At 38.2% G+C, this 17,023-nt stretch overlaps 1 protein-coding gene across 1 annotated transcript in view; it reads right to left on the minus strand.

Annotated features, from left to right (window-relative positions):
* Window positions 1-16,325, minus strand: part of MGAT4C (MGAT4 family, member C) — a 30,247-nt gene extending 13,922 nt beyond the window's left edge. Inside the window, exon 1 of the mRNA XM_009075665.1 lies at window positions 16,249-16,325. The gene's annotated coding sequence lies outside the window, so the exon portion shown is untranslated. The remainder of the gene's footprint in view (window positions 1-16,248) is intronic.
* Between the last annotated feature and the right edge of the window lie 698 nt (window positions 16,326-17,023).

Consider the following 17,023-nt stretch of genomic DNA (forward strand, 5'->3'; position numbering starts at 1 on the left):
CTTTGTTGGACTCTCTCTGGCATGCCCATGCCTCTCCTTTACTGGGGAGCCAGGAACTGAGTACAACACTCTAGGTGTGGCCTCACCAGTAGCGTACCACCCTTGACCTGCTGGTACTGTTTTGTCTTAGGCAGGCCAGGATACTATTTTTATTTTTGAGTCAGCACAGGCAGGGTACAGGGACAAACGCAAAACTCTAATGAAATGCAATGAGTATGTTTATTTTAATTACTTCACCAACTGGGGATCCCCAAAACAGCACCGAAGCAGAGGCACACGAGCAGGGTTACAGGCACTGCAGAGCTTTGTTCATGCTACAGGATTACTGAACCTGCTGGTTTTGCCTGTGTATCAGAAAATTGCACAGGCACAGTTTACCACTGCGCTTGATCATTCCCTCAGCAGAGCAGGAATCTCAAGTATGTTTGATAGGGTGCCCCTAAGTCTATCACAGGCCTATGTTATCTAAACACAGATGTTCTACTTGTCAAACACACAAGGCTAAACAACAATTAATATGATATATGTGTTTTTCAACACTCTAGCTGTAAGTCACTTGAGTGTGTTTACAATACTCCTTGCCAATCTTCTGTTATTTCCCCACAGGCTTCTTTGCTGCAAGGGCACATTGTTGGCTCTTCTTCATGTCCACTGTGGCTGCCAGATCTTTTCTGCTAAGCTGCTTTTCAGCTGGGTGGCCCGGAGCATATATTGGTGCATGGAACCGTTATTAGTGAAGGATTTTGCACATCTCCTTCCTAACACTGATGAGGTTTCTGTCAGCCCATTTCTCCAGGCTGACAAGGTCCCTTTGGATTGCAGCACAACCCTGTGGCGTACCAGCCACTCCTTTCAATTTTGTGTCACCTACAATAATTTAGCTATTTGTAATCCTGCTGTGGAGCAAAAAACCCCAAACCAAACAAACAGAACCTCCATGCAGTTGTGTATGTGTGTGAGTAATGTAAGCTTACCATCTGATGTAACCCTAACCCTAAAGGTGGTGATTGGCATTAAGTTGTGATAATCCTTCTCCATCCTCTTCTCACTTCAGAGTTTGGCTTGTCAGAAGACAGTATTATCAGACATGCACAACTGTGAGAGGTTTCATATGATTAGGAAAAAGTAACATTTTTTTGTGATAAGTATTCACTTCTTGACGTAGCCTATAATGGACCTATCTCAGGTATTGAAAGATGTTTTAACCTGACATCCTTACACATTGTTTCATAGAGTTTGCATAATAATGTGCATTTGGGGGATCCTGCCAAAATCAAAAAGTAAATAATTTTTATTAGGTTACTTCCAAATATTTTTGGGGGGGTTTAATTTTTTATTTTTTATTTCTTTTGCAAATGGCATTGCTGGGTCCTTTACCTTTTACTTAGACTAGGTCTAACTATTTAAGAAGAGGAAAAAAGCCTGTGTAGAAAGGTGGCAAACTGTTGAAGGGCAACTCTCAAACTCATCTATAAACTGTTATTTGCACAAAGTCATGTGTCTGTGAAGGTCATGGTACCCTGGTAAATAATGTAAAAATAGATTAGGAGATTAAATGCCAAAAATTTGTTTTCACTGGCCATACTGTTAATCTGTTTCTAAGATAAGAGTTTCATTAAGACCTTCCACTGAGCATCCAGACAACAGCTTCCTGATCAATAAAATAACTCATTCTATAGACAAGGCTTAGAAAACTATAGAGGGAGGTGTGTGTGACCAAAAATTGCCTTGTTCTTTAAAAAAGAAAAAAGAGGAATAAACACAACAAACATCAGCAAATTCTGATAAGAGTATATAAAATGAAAACAACTCTTTATAAAATGCTACATTTGTCACTTTTGGTTTTGTTTTCCGTTTTTTAATGTTTTGTGTCTTCCTCTATTATCTCACCCAAAATACACTGCTATGATAATTTCTTTTCAGTAGAAGCAGTCCAGTGTGGACAAAATGCATGCAAAATTTGTCATCTTTAGCTCTGATTCTGCAGTCAGATTAACTAGCAAAAATGCAACCAATTATCTCCAAAACTGTTAATACATTCACAAAACAGTAGCTTTGATTGCATTTCTTTTGTTTATAAAAAGAAAGGACTAAAATTTTTTTTTGCTTTTGAGTGGATTGCATTATTTGTGGGCTACTATACCCTTGATCTATTACATTAATTGATTCTTATTGTGTAAGTAATGAAGATGGTTTCAGACGTACCATAAAATATGCAATTTCATCTTTTACCCTAATACAATTTGATCATGCAACCTAAGCAGGATCTGTAGTGGGAGGGGCTAATAGCTGCTGTTTTAAGTATCATCACTGCTTCTGCTTTCTGAGTCAATGTTAGTTTAGAGACCTTGTAAATAAATCCGTCATAGAAGTGAAGCAGACCAGGTACACTAGCAGCTTTCAGTAGCCATGATGATTAATTCAACTCTAATCATCTGATTTCCTATAGACTTCATAGAAGTCGCTCTAGGCAGAATGAAAAGAGACCTTGGATGAATAGCTGTGTGTTGAGCTAACAAGCATTTCAGACCCATGAAGCTGAGCAGCATGGGATCTCTGCGAGCACATGGACTTATCTAATGCTGCTTTCAGTGAGCAGGGCCATGCTACCCTTTATCTGTGTGACCTGTCAAGTAAATCTAGTTCCATTTGAGTAGTGAACATCTCTCCAAAGCTTGTGTTTCTCTGTGGAAATCTCTGCTATCCAGTGAGTAGCTGGAGCCTGATTTCATTGAATTGATGCACCATTTTTCAAATTAATAGTGGGGAAGGAGAAGAAGATCTCTGTCTTGTAACAGATTAGTTTCCAATTTTTTTAGGAGAGGCTTAACTTATTTTCCTTCTAGCTTTGATTTATCTGTTTACTAACATTACGTTGGTGGTATCTATTAGGTTGTGTGTGTTGGTTTGGACTGAAGTAGAGCTAGCTTTCTTTACAGTGGGTAGTATGGGGTTATAGTTAGGATTTGTGCAGAATACAGGGTTAATAATGTAGAGATGTTTTTGCTATTGCTGAGCAGAGCTTACACTGAGCCAAGGCCTTTATTGCTTTCCATACTACCTACTACACTGGCAAGGAAATTGGGGGTGTGTGTGAGACTGGGGGGAGGCAGAGTCAGGACAGGTGACCCAAACTGACCAAAGGGATATTCCATACCATATGATATCATGCTCAGTATATAAGGTGGGAGGAAGAAGGAGGAAGGGGGGAATGTTTGGTGTGATAGCATTTGTATTCCCAAGTAACTGTTACGCATGATGGGCCCTGCTCTCCTGGAGATGGCTGAACACCTGCTTGTCCATGGAGAGCGTGAATTAATTTCTTGTTTTGCTTTGCTTGTGTGTGCAGATTTTGCTTTCTCTGTTAAGCTGTCTTTATCTCAACCCGTGAGTTTTTCTAGCTTTTACCCTTCCAATTCTCTCCCGCATCCCATTGGCAGGGGAGTGAGCAAGCGGCTGCATGGGGTTTGATGGCTGGCTGGGGTTAAACCACGACAGTTGTGCCAGAGATAATTTTGCAACCTATTTGTCTTATTTTTAAACAGCTCCTGAAATCCAGAAATGAGTTTTATGGTGAGTCTTATGTCTTCACTTGTATACCACTTTGCTCAAACTGATTCCTTTAGAGCACTTACCTTTCAATGTCTTTCTGAATCACCTTTTGTAGCGGCTTCTTGCCGTCGGTGATATTACAGAGAACTCAGGGAAACTAACAGTCTAACTCAGCAATGATAAGAAACACTGCTGTAAATGCTCATAAAATCTCAGTACTCTTTGTTTTTCTAATCATTTACAGTGTAATGAGATTTAGTGAGACTGAAAGACAAGAGAGATGACATCTTTTCCTCAGTACTCTTTGTTTTTCTAATAATTTACAGTGTAATGAGATTTAGTGAGTCTGAAAGACAAGAGAGATGACATCTTTTCAAACAAGGCTTTTACAAACGACTACAATAGAAGAGCACACAATTACTATTGACTAATGCACAAAGTCCTAGGTCCTGAGGTGACACTTTTAGGCCACTCTTCCATTACTTATTTTTGTGTTATATGTCTATTACATATATGTCCTGTTACTTGAGAACTCACTGGAGTTGTGCTTCATGTATGCCCTGTTATTTGAGAACTCACTGGAGTTGTGCTTCATTGTCCTCTTAGAATGACATCCACTGGGCCAAAGACACCTATAATGTAAATGAACTAGTCACACTTAGTCTCCACTTATGCAGAAAAGTAAGTATTTCTACACTGTGATTCACCTCACTAAAAGGCAATTGTCTAAAATATTTCAGATGAACTGTGCCACAAAAATGCCCATTTCTCTTCACTGGCTACAAGACCAGCCTGCGATGGAAAACTCAAGATGGATACCAAAAGGGAGGAATTCCTTTAACATTTTCCCTTGTCTCTTTTGCTTCCTTTTTAGGCACAGCACATACACAATAAGCCACTGTCTCTGTCTTGAAGTGTGGACCTACAGCATGGGCCTACACCTTTCCTCAGCACAGAAATGTTGTAATTCTGACAATAACAAAAGGTCAGATCCTAGATTGTCTCCACCTATGACACTGTGGCTGGCATATCTTGCTTGCAGTAGAGTGCTGTTTTCTTCCATTAAAAAGCTTGAGTTTGGCCATCTATCCCAAGACAGTTTACTTTGTGCATCTCACAAAGCAGTTCTCTGACTCTGGGTGTCAGACCCTGCTGCTTCCCCCCTGGCCTTACCCAGAACATGGTTTTGCTGCTGCTAAAACCTCTGCTCAATAGATTCATCACAGTACAGCACATAGAAGACAGATTATTACCTGTATGCCCCACAGTAGGAACCTAATAGCTTTACTGCAGGATATTTGAAAGTTGAATGAGATACCTGTTAAAGGGTGTAACAGTCACAGTGGGCTCATGACTGCAAGTTGTGTTAATGGAAGAAGTAATCTATGGTCTGTCTGTATCCTTGAGTCACCCACAGTACCTGGCAAGATTAGAAACTTGGTTCCTTCAATGCATTCAAATGAAGCATCTGATTTTAGGTGGAATAAATTCTCTATATGGCAGGACAGTAAGTCAGAGAGCTGTTTCATTTCAATGATGTAACTGAACTGAGATTCTGATCTTGACAAGTGCTGTGGGTGAGTCAAAGATACATATAGACCCTTCAGCCTAAAGATAGAACATCTATTGCACACATCATTCACTCTAATTCTCTTAAATCATCAAACTAATATGGTATCTTTTGTGCATTGTTTTAAAGCATGGAGGGATGAAAAAAACCCTGCACCTGTGCAACAGAAAGAATGTGTTTAAGTTCTTGATTTAAATTTTAACCTTACATCTTCAGTACCATACAAAAACTGGTAGTCAGCAATAAGAAAACTGTTGAGGATGTCATCCAAAAAGTTTCCAGCAGCAGATGACAAGTTGACATTCTACCTGAAAACTATTTTCCAAGAACAGGAATTTTCCCAGTGTTTCTATACTATTTTCTTTTCAAGGTTTGGATTTTGGGACTTGTTTAAAGACCACTGAGTCTTCAGTTGACTTCTGTATATCTCACTTAGGATAACAGTATCATAACAGTTGATATGGATTTAGTGTGTAGAATCTGATTATTATTTTTTTTGCTACATCAGTAAAGCATTTCATAGAAATTACTTTATAGCAGTTGGAAGTGGCAGAAAATAATAATAATAAGGTTACAGAGAATTTCAAATGGGTTGTTTTCTTTTTTCTTTTATTCTTACATAATTTAGGTATTGACCTAAAATACCCATGAACTATATTTACATTAAAGTTACAGATTCAGCAACACTTCTTTGTAGTCCTAAGAGTAGCATCTGAGCAAAATATTGGAAATCAATGCTTTTATGTTATTTTAGGACCAAAGATGTGTGCAAAAATTAGTACCGATTTAGAGTGTTTCCAAAGGTTCTCCTAATGCAGTTCAAGATGCTGAATTTATTATTCTCATAAGTAACCCACAAGAGCTTGTATTGTTTGCTGCTAGGATTTCAAATTGCTGACAAAATGTCCTGATGAATGCTTTTGACTCCTAAATCAGAAAAGGTCCAGTGAATGTGCCAGGGAGCTCAGTCCTCTTTCTGCAATAGAAACATGAGCTGTGTCCTCAAATGAGTCTGTGACAGTAATTCTGTACCATCTTCTGTATATCTGCCACTAAGAAAGGGAAAGATTAAACCTATGTATCTGGTTCATCTCTCTTTGCCCTCTTTTACCTATTCAGGAAGGTAAAAATGTGATATTAAGAGGGTTTTTACCCTTTCATTACTACTTGTCAATGTAACTTGTTTCTTTATCAGAGGGCACAGTTCAGATCACACCCTACATTTAGAGTGAGATTGAATCCTAGCTTTAAACTTGTCATTTTCTCTACCAGGTCATGTTCTTTTCTCTCTGTATAGAACAACATCTTTTTTTTTGGTTTATGTCACTTGGCTTTAGCTGCCTTATCTAAACTACCTGATTTAGGCTCCCTACACTGTCAATGCACACTAACAGTTACCAAAGTGTCTTCCTCTTTATCCACTGACTGTAGAAACAAACTACATAACTAGTTTAGCCTAGACCCCTGACTTTTCAATAGTTAAAGATAGCTGAAATAATAAACACTAATCTGCTGCCACTACTACTACCCTATAGTCTATCAGTAGACAGTAGAGTCAATTGTGTTTCCTAAAATGTTCTTTCAGGTTTTCTTATATCAAAAGCTTATCTGAAAATCTAACTGTGGCAAAAAGCAGTGGGGAAAAAAACCAAACACAAACTCACAACCCCTCCCCCCCAAATAACAAAACAACCCCCTAAAATCCTAGAAGATATGTGAACAAAATCCCACTAGACATAAATGTGTTCAATATTCCAGTGCTCAAACTAAATAGTTACTCAGTAATCGAGGGTGAAAACACACATGCAGGAACATAATACCATCAGACTTTCAAAAGCTTGAGGGTGGAAACACACATGCAGGCACATAATACCATCAGACTTTCAAAAGCTGTGCTTGTGTCAGGCAAGACACATCATGATTAGAGGTGGGGTTCTGAGCTGTGATTCTCTAGAATTTCAAAGAAAATACTGATAATGCATGGCGGACAGCTTAGCAGCAGGCTGTGTGTGAATATGCTTTTTAAGGGAAGCTCTAGAGGACATGGACACACCATCAAACACAGACACAATCTTCTTGGGAAATAAATTATTCACAGTATTCTTGATGATCAATATTTTTCAACTGTAAATATTTAGGAACTAAGTTTATGACTGGCTCTTCTGTGTGTGGATGAGGGAAGTAGGACTAACTGTATCTGCAAATGCAGCCAAGCGAGCACAGTGTGACTCTACAAGCTCTCTACAGCTACCTATTGCTTTCTACCTGAAAGGGGGTTATTAGAGAAGAGGGAGATGGTACCTTCTGCCATGCCTGCAGCAAGAGGACTAGAGAGAATGGCCATAGGCTGAGATAGGGGAGATTCAGATTACATATTATAAAAAAAAAATTACTGTTAGGGTGGTCAGGCACTGGAATAGATTACCCAGTGAAGTGGTGGAGTCACCATCCCTAGAAGTTGTAAAGAGGCATCTGCATCTGGCACAGGAAGATATGGTTTAGGGTTTAGGGGTTACAGTGGAGTGCCAGGTTAACAGTTGGACTTGATGATGATCTTAAAGTTCTCTTCTGACCTTGACGATTCTAATTCTATGACTTGATGATTTGTATATTAGAAATATGTGACAGAGGCATCTATAATTGGTAAATTAGAGGAAAATGGCTGAATTGCTTTCAAATGGAAAATAAGGCAGATATTTGGTTTCTTTCCTTTTCAGTTTTCAGTTGTCAATTTTATATAAATTCTTACTGTAGAGAATAAGCAAGGGGGGAAAAGCCAAAAATTCCTTCTTCATCTGTTATCAGTCTTAATGGAAGTAGATATGGTAGTGAGAAGGGCTTATATACTAGAACCTTTTCAGAATTCTTTGCTGGCAAAATTCCACAAACATGCAGGAATGGTTTTAATGTTTTACCACGAATTTTGGAGATAGCCACTTCAAGAAGAGCTGTGAAGGAAAGACAAGGACAATAATGCAATTCCTTCCTGCTCTTCTTGGTGACTTACAGAGCATGAACCAAAAGCCAGAACACAGTTAAATTTTTAGCTTTTAGTATGACATATTACCTAATTGTGGCTCAGGATGTGTGTAGCATTTTTTAAACTTGGGTTTAGGAGGAGAGGTAGAAATGTTTCCATGATTTTTATACCATGGAATGTTTGAGCTCTAATGACCACTGAGATTCTTATATAAAATAACCATTTTCTGTGTCACTTTCTAATACATCTGGACTGCTGTTAGATATGAGCCTAGGCTTTCATTGTCTTTTTGCCCTCTGATTATACGAATCCTGTAACACTATGTTATAACCTTGTAACATCAGTAGGTGAAATGACATCTTTCTGTGATTCCCTTAAACTGTTAATACATTATTTAAACATGATACTTGAAAATCTAGTTTTTTGCCTAAAGGCAGTATATTCCAGGAAGTTTGTGTGCAGCAAACAACATAGCTATTTTTATTAGTGTATCTACAGAAACAAAGATGATAAGGAGTAAATTACACATTATATCTTATCTGCATGTTGGTGTTGTTTATTTTCCATTAATATTTCAGGTTCTGTAGCTCAGTGAGTACACAGTGGGGGTTTTATGGCTTGTTGTTTTTGTTACACTACTTGAAAATACACTTCGTGTTTCACACAAGCCAGTTTTGTTATCCTGGCTTACAGTGTACAATGACTTATAAAGAAGTGCAAAAATGTAAATTATTTCAATAATTAGAAAGAATGGCTTGGGTCGGAAGGGACCTTAAAGATCATCTAGTTCCAACTCCCTGCCATGGGCAAGGGACACCTTCCACTAGACCAGGTTCCTCAGAGCCCTATTCAATTTGGCCTTGAATACTTCCAGGGATGGGCCATCCACAACTTCTCTGGGCAACCTCTTCCAGTGCCTCATCACCCTCATCATAAAAAATTTCTTCCTAATAGCTAATCTAAACATACTCTCCTTCATTTCTAATCCATTCCCTGTCACTACATGCCCTTGAAAACAGTCTATCTCCATCTTTCTTTTAGGCTCCCTTCAGGTCACAGGTCGCTCCAAAGCCTTCTCTTTTCCAGGCTAAGCAATCCCTATTTTATTAACCTTTCCTCATAGGAGAGGTGCGCTATCCCTCTAATCATCTTGGTGGCCCTCCTCTGTACTTGCTCCCACAGGTTGATGTCCTTCCTCTGCAGGGGACTGCAGAGTTGGATACAGTAGTCAGGGTGGGGTATCACCAGTACAGAGGGACAGCATCACTGCCCTTGACCTGCTGGCCTTTTAGGCTCAGATCACAGGTCGCTCCAAAGCCTTCTCTTTTCCAGGCTAAGCAATCCCTATTTTATTAACCTTTCCTCATAGGAGAGGTGCGCTATCCCTCTAATCATCTTGGTGGCCCTCCTCTGTACTTGCTCCCACAGGTTGATGTCCTTCCTCTGCAGGGGACTGCAGAGTTGGATACAGTAGTCAGGGTGGGGTATCACCAGTACAGAGGGACAGCATCACTGCCCTTGACCTGCTGGCCACGCAGCAATCCCTATTTTATTAACCTTTCCTCATAGGAGAGGTGCGCTATCCCTCTAATCATCTTGGTGGCCCTCCTCTGTACTTGCTCCCACAGGTTGATGTCCTTCCTCTGCAGGGGACTGCAGAGTTGGATACAGTAGTCAGGGTGGGGTATCACCAGTACAGAGGGACAGCATCACTGCCCTTGACCTGCTGGCCACGCTGCTTTTGAAGCAGCCCAGGATACAGTTGGCTTCCTGGAGTGCAACCTGGTTCATGTCCAGCCTCTCATCCACCAGCACCCCAAGTCCTTCTTAGCAGGACTGCTCCTGATCTGTTTTTTCCACAGCCTGTACTGATACTGGGAGTTGACCCAACCCAGGTGCAGCATCTTGCACATGGCATTGCTAAACTTCATAAGGTTCCCATTGGCCCACTTTTTGAGCTTGTCCAGGTCCCTCTAGATGGCATCCTGTCCTTCAGGTGTGTCAACCACCCCCCTCAGCTTTGCGTCATCTGCAAATTTCCTGAGGGTGCATTTGATCCCTTCATCTATGTCATTAATGAAGATATTAAATAACACTGATCCCAGTATGGACCCCTGGGGGACACTACTTGTCATTGATGTCCATGAGGACTCTGAGCTATTGAGCACTACTCTCTGGATGCAACCATCCAACCACTTTCTTGTCCATGTAACAGTCCACTCATCCAATCCATCTCTCTTTAGAGAGAAGGATGTTGTGGGGAATCATGTCAAAGGCTTTACAGAAGTCCAGATACATGACATCTCTAGCCCTTCCCTTTTCCACTGATGAAGTCACTACATCATAGGTTAGTCAGGCAGGACTTGCCCTTGGTGAAGCTATGCTGGCTCTCTCGAATCACCACCTGTCCTCCACGTGCCTTAGCATAGATTCTAGGGGATCTGTTCCATGATCTTCCCAGGCCCAGAGGTGAGGCTCACAGATTGGTAGTTCCCATGGTCCTCTTTCTACCCTTTTTAAAGATAAGTACAATGTTTCCCTTTTTCCAGTCACCTGGGACTTCACCTGGCAGCCATGACTTTTCAAATATCATGGAGAGTGGCTTGGCTGCTACATCAGTCAATTCTCTCAGGAATCTGGGATACATCTAGTCACATCCCATAGAGTTAAGTTCGTTCAGGTTCTTCAGGTGGTCTCTAGTGCCCATCCATCCTGCTGTCCATCCCTTTGAGAAGTGTGAGAAGAGAGATTGCCATTGTAGACTGAGGTTAAAAGTTGTTGAGTACTTTAGGCTTCTCCTTCTACACTAACGCTTTTCCATGATACTTTTTCAAACAGCTCATTACACTAAAACTGTTGGCTATTGTTGATAGTTTTTATAATTTTAGGGAAAAAATGCCATTAACTCCGAAATGTTCCACCAAAAGCAGTATACTTAAAATTCATACTTCTGACAGATTTGCTGGGAAGATGTTTTAATTAAGACAGCAACAAGCTATTCAGTCATATTTGGATGTAACACTAGTTTAATTCACACTTCTCTGCTAAAGTGACCCTCAACAGCAGTCTGCAGAATTAAAATACAGGACACCTATGCGTTTGCTCAGTATCAGCTTGCATTTTAACATTTTACACTGCTGAATATAAATATCAAAAAAAAAGGTGAAAACTCATCTGGGAGGAAGGAGCTGATTCATGACAAGACAGTTCTAATTTTATGCAGGTGTGGAACCAACAAATTAATTGCTTCCTATCTGTTGCTGTGAAAATAATTTGCAATGAATAATTTATCTAACACATTTAACCTATTTTCAGATTTTTTTTTTGTTTGGAAGGAAGATATTATAAATTCTGAATTCAGCTATTTTATAATATTTGGAATTATTTTTATTTCTGGTCGTGACTTGAATAAAATTGTTCCCTGAGAATAATTACCATTTTTATCATATTTATTATTGTTTGTCAGAGATGCCATTAGATGTTTGTCCCCTTGATTGGTATCTAAAAACTTGCTGCAGTTTGAATTCTAAAATTATTTTTTGCATAGTGCTGGATCTGTTATATTTAGTCAAAAGAATATTCATACAAAACAATGTGGAAAAGTAAACTGAAGGTATCTAATGAGTGGATTTGTACGAACATTTACAGTAATCTGCATACACCTCTTATCAGTCCTTAAGACACTGTTAAAGACAGAAAATAGAATATGGAATAGGATTGGGAAACCTACATCTGGGAAAAAATTTCTCCAGTATTGCAAGACGAAGTTTGGGGTTTTTTTGTGTGAACATTCTTGCACTGTTTTTCGGCACTGCAATTTCAACCTTTGCTGCTGGAAATAAATTCATTATTTAATTATTAATTCTGAAAGTACAACCAAATAGCTAGCTTTGTTCCTGAAAGAGAAGTCATAGGGTTGATTCTCATTCCAGCTGCTTCTTATTGACATTAAACTAAAACCACATTTTCTCTTGCTGAGAAGTAAACTGGGAGTCGTGTGTCCCACCATGACTAACAAAGTTTGTTCATGATGATCTCCTTGTTAAAGTTGACCACTGTTTTGTTAGCCAAAATTTCTAAAAAACCAAAGCAATTTCTTCGAACTGAAAAAAATATGCATTGAAAATTGCACTTGGGTAAATCACTCAATACTGCCAGGATCAGATGGGGCACTGCTCATTTGTAGGCTTTTATAAATGCATTCATGAGTGCAAGTAAAAAATATGCAAGCACACACACAAGGTTATGATTAATTAATTCAGCAAATGTATTGATTAAACATCAGGTCAACCAGCAGATCATTTAGGCTGAGTGTTTGGCAATTATTCTCTTCCATGTAATCAAGTTGAAATACATTATTCTATTTGCTTAAGTAGATACAAGAGAGAAAAACATATACTGCTCTTTTCTGGAGAAAACTATGTTTATCAAAGAATTTGCACTTTTTTTATTACTCTATAAAATAGACAATTATTTCTGATTTTTTTTCCTGACCTCTTTATGCTTTCATATGTGTATATGTTGGTTTGTAAGCCTCCTACTTGTACTTTGCTTATAAATGACTCCACATTTTAATAGAATAAAATGACAAAAATTATTACCTATGACATGAAGATTAAGAAGTGGGAACATTGTGGCAAATGATGATAGAATCTGCAGGTGATACGGGAGCTCAGTTTTCAGTTTGATGAAGTTCTATTTTATATATAAGGAACAACTGTGACTCCTTTTACAAAGAGTTCTAAATTTCTAAAATGAATAACCTTTGAGGCTGAATGAAAAGCAGGACATCTTTGTGAGTGTACATGATTTTAGGCAAGAAAAATGGGTCATGGTAGTTATTTTTCTATCATACTAAAACTGATATTTTAGATCAGAATTATTAGAATTAAAATAAGTTTTACCCTTCTCTGTCATCTTACAGAGAAGCTCAAAATCCTGATACTTGTGAATCAGGGACTTGATCTTCTTATTTCAAAGGCAAGGTCTAGACCACAAAGTAAAAGAAAAGAAATAAAGGAAGAAAAAACATGAAATAGATTGAAGATGGAGAGAAGCAGAAAATGTACTTTGATTAATTGAAAGGTTAATTACTGAAAGACTTCCTCTACAGAGCATACTGTTAATTAGAAAGTCTGAGGGATATGAGATTTCATTTAACACTATTCAAAAGGCCAACATGACATAGTAAACTGCTTGATTCTTCTTGTTCCATTTTACTCTGGAGCAAAAGAAAGCTCCTTTTCCTTTTTTTTCCTTTTTCCTTTTTTTTTTTTCTTTTTTAATAGACAAAAGACAAGGTTAAAACATGAGATTTTGGTAGGGATGAGACCAATTAGATACAATGGGCTAGTGTTCTAGGTACTTATTATAAAGTAATTATATGTATGCTAAGAGAGATGTATAAGATACTCTGAATAGGTGAAGTCTCTCTTTCCTTTTTTATTCTACTTTTGTGAGAGTAAACTTAAGTGAGATGACTCCTGTCTTTAGATGCTGATGTAATTTTTGAGAGGCCTAGACAAGCAGAACTGTTTTCTCCAAATTTTATTTGAAGCAGGTTGATAGAATCCCATCACAGTAATAAACAAAAGAACATGGAAATAACAAATGTATGGCAAGCAGCATGAGTCAAGTAGGAGGAAAAATGCAATCTTCCTAGTGCTACACAATTAATTTTCCAAGGATGTAAAAATCCACATTGTCACAGACTACTAACAGAGCCTGCATATAATCCTTCACGGACTTTTAGCATGACCTGCTCTTATGTAATTCTTTTTATTTTTCATTGTAAGGTCAGGATACCCATGTCTACCTATGCTGCTATCTGGATAATTCATTGAAAATCTACCCTGCACAGGCTAACATTCATTTGAAAAAATGGCTGCGTCTTCAACCCAAGAGTTGCTGCTATTTAACCCATGTCAATAGCATCTAAATAAAGAAGACATAAATCAAGAAATATGAGGTAGTACAACAAGGAAGATAAAACTTGGGACAGAAGTTTTGAAACAACTGAGTTTAATAAAAGCAAGCCCCAAACCCATAGGCTAAAAAAAGTATTGGAAAGGAAGAGACACATGGTGTGATTCTTGGGGCTGTCCTATGCAGGGACACCAGTTGGACTTTGATGATCCTGGTGGATCACTTCCAACTCAGAGTATTCTGTGATTCTATGACTTCCCATTCCCCTCCAATCCCCAAATAACAGGACCTAGTGAAAAACTAGACATCTCTTAACACTTCTTCTGCAGCACACATGGCAACCACTATGGCAACCAGCTAGTTAGATATATTTTCCCTGTCATGGCACAAGATTACAAATGTAGCTATAATTTTCTTTATCCATATTTCTATCCTTTCTTCTAGCTCCACATGTTCTGCAAAGTAGTGTGATAGTACAAGAAATTAATGAGGAAATGGCAAACTGGCAGTCGGTTCTGCTTTTGACAACAAAACTACTGAAAAATGTATAAAGCTGTTAAATAAACTTGGATCATTAAATAAAAAATTCAGGTCCTTTATCTGGTCTGAAAACCCACATCTATTTTAATCTGAACAGACATAATATGTTTTACAGTACATCATTTCTGACAGAGATCACACTAAAGAAATAGGTTAGACTGAGAAAACGTTGCCAACAAGATAAACCTATAGTCACAGACATACCTAATTCCCTAAGCTTTCATCATTAATATTTTATGCCCCTCACTGAGCTGCCCAATCTTGAAGAAAAATGTGGCACAGCTATAGAATTAATCTGTATCAAACTGGAGGTAAAATGCAAACTACAATAGAGATGTCACAGCAAAGTATTGAGTTTGCTCACTGTTAGCTGAAACACTCCATAGAGTATTTTATTTGAACAGCAAAAGCAGCATTAGCATATACAAGGATAATGGCATTCCCATTAAGAGAGAAACAGGATGAATACTATTTGTAGGACTTTTTTTTTAATCTCTACCTAAACACTTCATTTTAAACAGTCATTCTGTAAAGTAACATCCATTTCCTTCACTGCAGATTTCTGTAGAAACTTTTTCAAGTTTACCCTATAAACATTTTTGATTTATCAGCATCAGACAGAATATAAAAATGAAATTATTCTTTTTCTACATTCACTGATGAATCTCAATAATGCATCAAGGAGCATTTACTTCAGTAAGGACACCTGAGGAGACCATATGGTTTGAATAGTTTCGTTGGTGAGTCTGCTTGCATTAGTGAAATGTAAGAATGTAAGAACAGAAGCACTGTACTGTTCTCTGTAGTAACTCTATCTCTTACACTGAGCAGGAATAATGCATTTGCCTATGGCAAAGAGGAAATGATGAATTTGAATTAAAAAAAAATCAGTTATAACTTCATTAACACGTCAGTTATAAAAGGTGGACCATGAATTACCCTTTGATGGTAATATAGTGAAATTGAGATTTAAAGACTACATGAATAATCTCAAGGTCAAGTTCCCTGTGGGCCCTGCCTAGGCTGTGCTGTTTGACTCAGGTCAGAAGGATGCAACTATGCAATCTGCAGACAGTACAGAGCAAGCAGTGGTGCAATTCCTTATCAGACCAAAATAAACCCCAAAAATAAGAGAGACTGAGGTTTGTGATACACTTTTCACTACCCTGTCACCTATACATGAGAAGAGATCAGTTTTATCACCATCCCTTTTATCCCTGATGTGATATGGAACAGTTCCTGAAAATCAAGAAGTTCAAAGACACTAATTCTTCAGGATGCTTATGATATACAGCCCTTGTGATGGCGACTGACTCTTTTTAACTTCTCTGTTTTCCTAAGTCACATTTTCACAGTAAAATAGGAGTGCTGTTTGGGGGGCATGTCAGTGGAGTTCAAATAGGTCAGCTCCTACTCAGAATGGGTCTATAACCAACATTAGAAAAGGTCAGCTGTGGCTTTGCCCAGCCAAGGCTTGAAAATCTCCAAGAGCATTCCACAACCTTTTTGGATAGCCTGTTCCAGTGCTGCCCTTCTAGTAGATTTTATTTCCCAAATGTCTAATCTGAAACTCCCAGACTGTAATCTCTGACACTAGTAGAGAACTAAAGCTATCATTATGTTACCTAATATTAAATATAAAAATTAAATATGAAAAAGATCAAAAAAATCATAAAAACACAACATTTCATTTGTGCCACCAGATGCAGGAACTGAAAACTTCAATGTGAAGTCATCTCACAACAGCTCATAAGAAAGGCATGAAAACTCTCCCAGTAGAATGCCTTACCATTTGGTGATCCAAGTAGGAAACTGAAAGACAAGAAATGAAAATACACTTTTCAAATCTCATCAACCTTATTAGGAATGACTGTGGTAAGTACTACCAGTTTAGTTCAATGGGAAAGGTATTCTATTATCTATTATATAATTAAAATGCAAATGATATTCAGTCATCTGTATTTTAGAGTCTGATAATTAATACTAATTATTATCAATGTTCAAGTAAACCCACATCCTCATATCATACCCTCAACAGCAGTTCAAAAGTCATATCTGGGAAGAAACAAGAAGTGTGAAGAAGATAGAAGGAAGGCCAATCATAGTCAGAAGAGTGCTATCTCTTTTCAATTGTTAGAGTAAAATCCTAGTAAAAGTAAGATGCTTTATTTGAATGCATATAGCCAGCTGAAAATCTAACAGTGAATCACCAATGAATCAGTAGTGTTTTCATGAAAATTAAATCAGATTACCCTAATACTGAAAGCATTATTAAAGAATGATAAAAAGGGGAGAGTGCTACAGTAAGTGGCAGATTAGGAATATGAGAGCATATTTCTTATTGTCCTAGAAGCTGTCCTATGAACTGCAGAGGAATATGCTTTAATAACGAGACATGGAGAGTGGAGAATAACAAGGGAAGGGAAGGGAAGGGAAGGGAAGGGAAGGGAAGGGAA

This window comes from Acanthisitta chloris, unplaced genomic scaffold, assembly GCF_000695815.1.
Source record: "Acanthisitta chloris isolate BGI_N310 unplaced genomic scaffold, ASM69581v1 scaffold585, whole genome shotgun sequence".
Lineage (NCBI taxonomy): Eukaryota > Metazoa > Chordata > Aves > Passeriformes > Acanthisittidae > Acanthisitta > Acanthisitta chloris.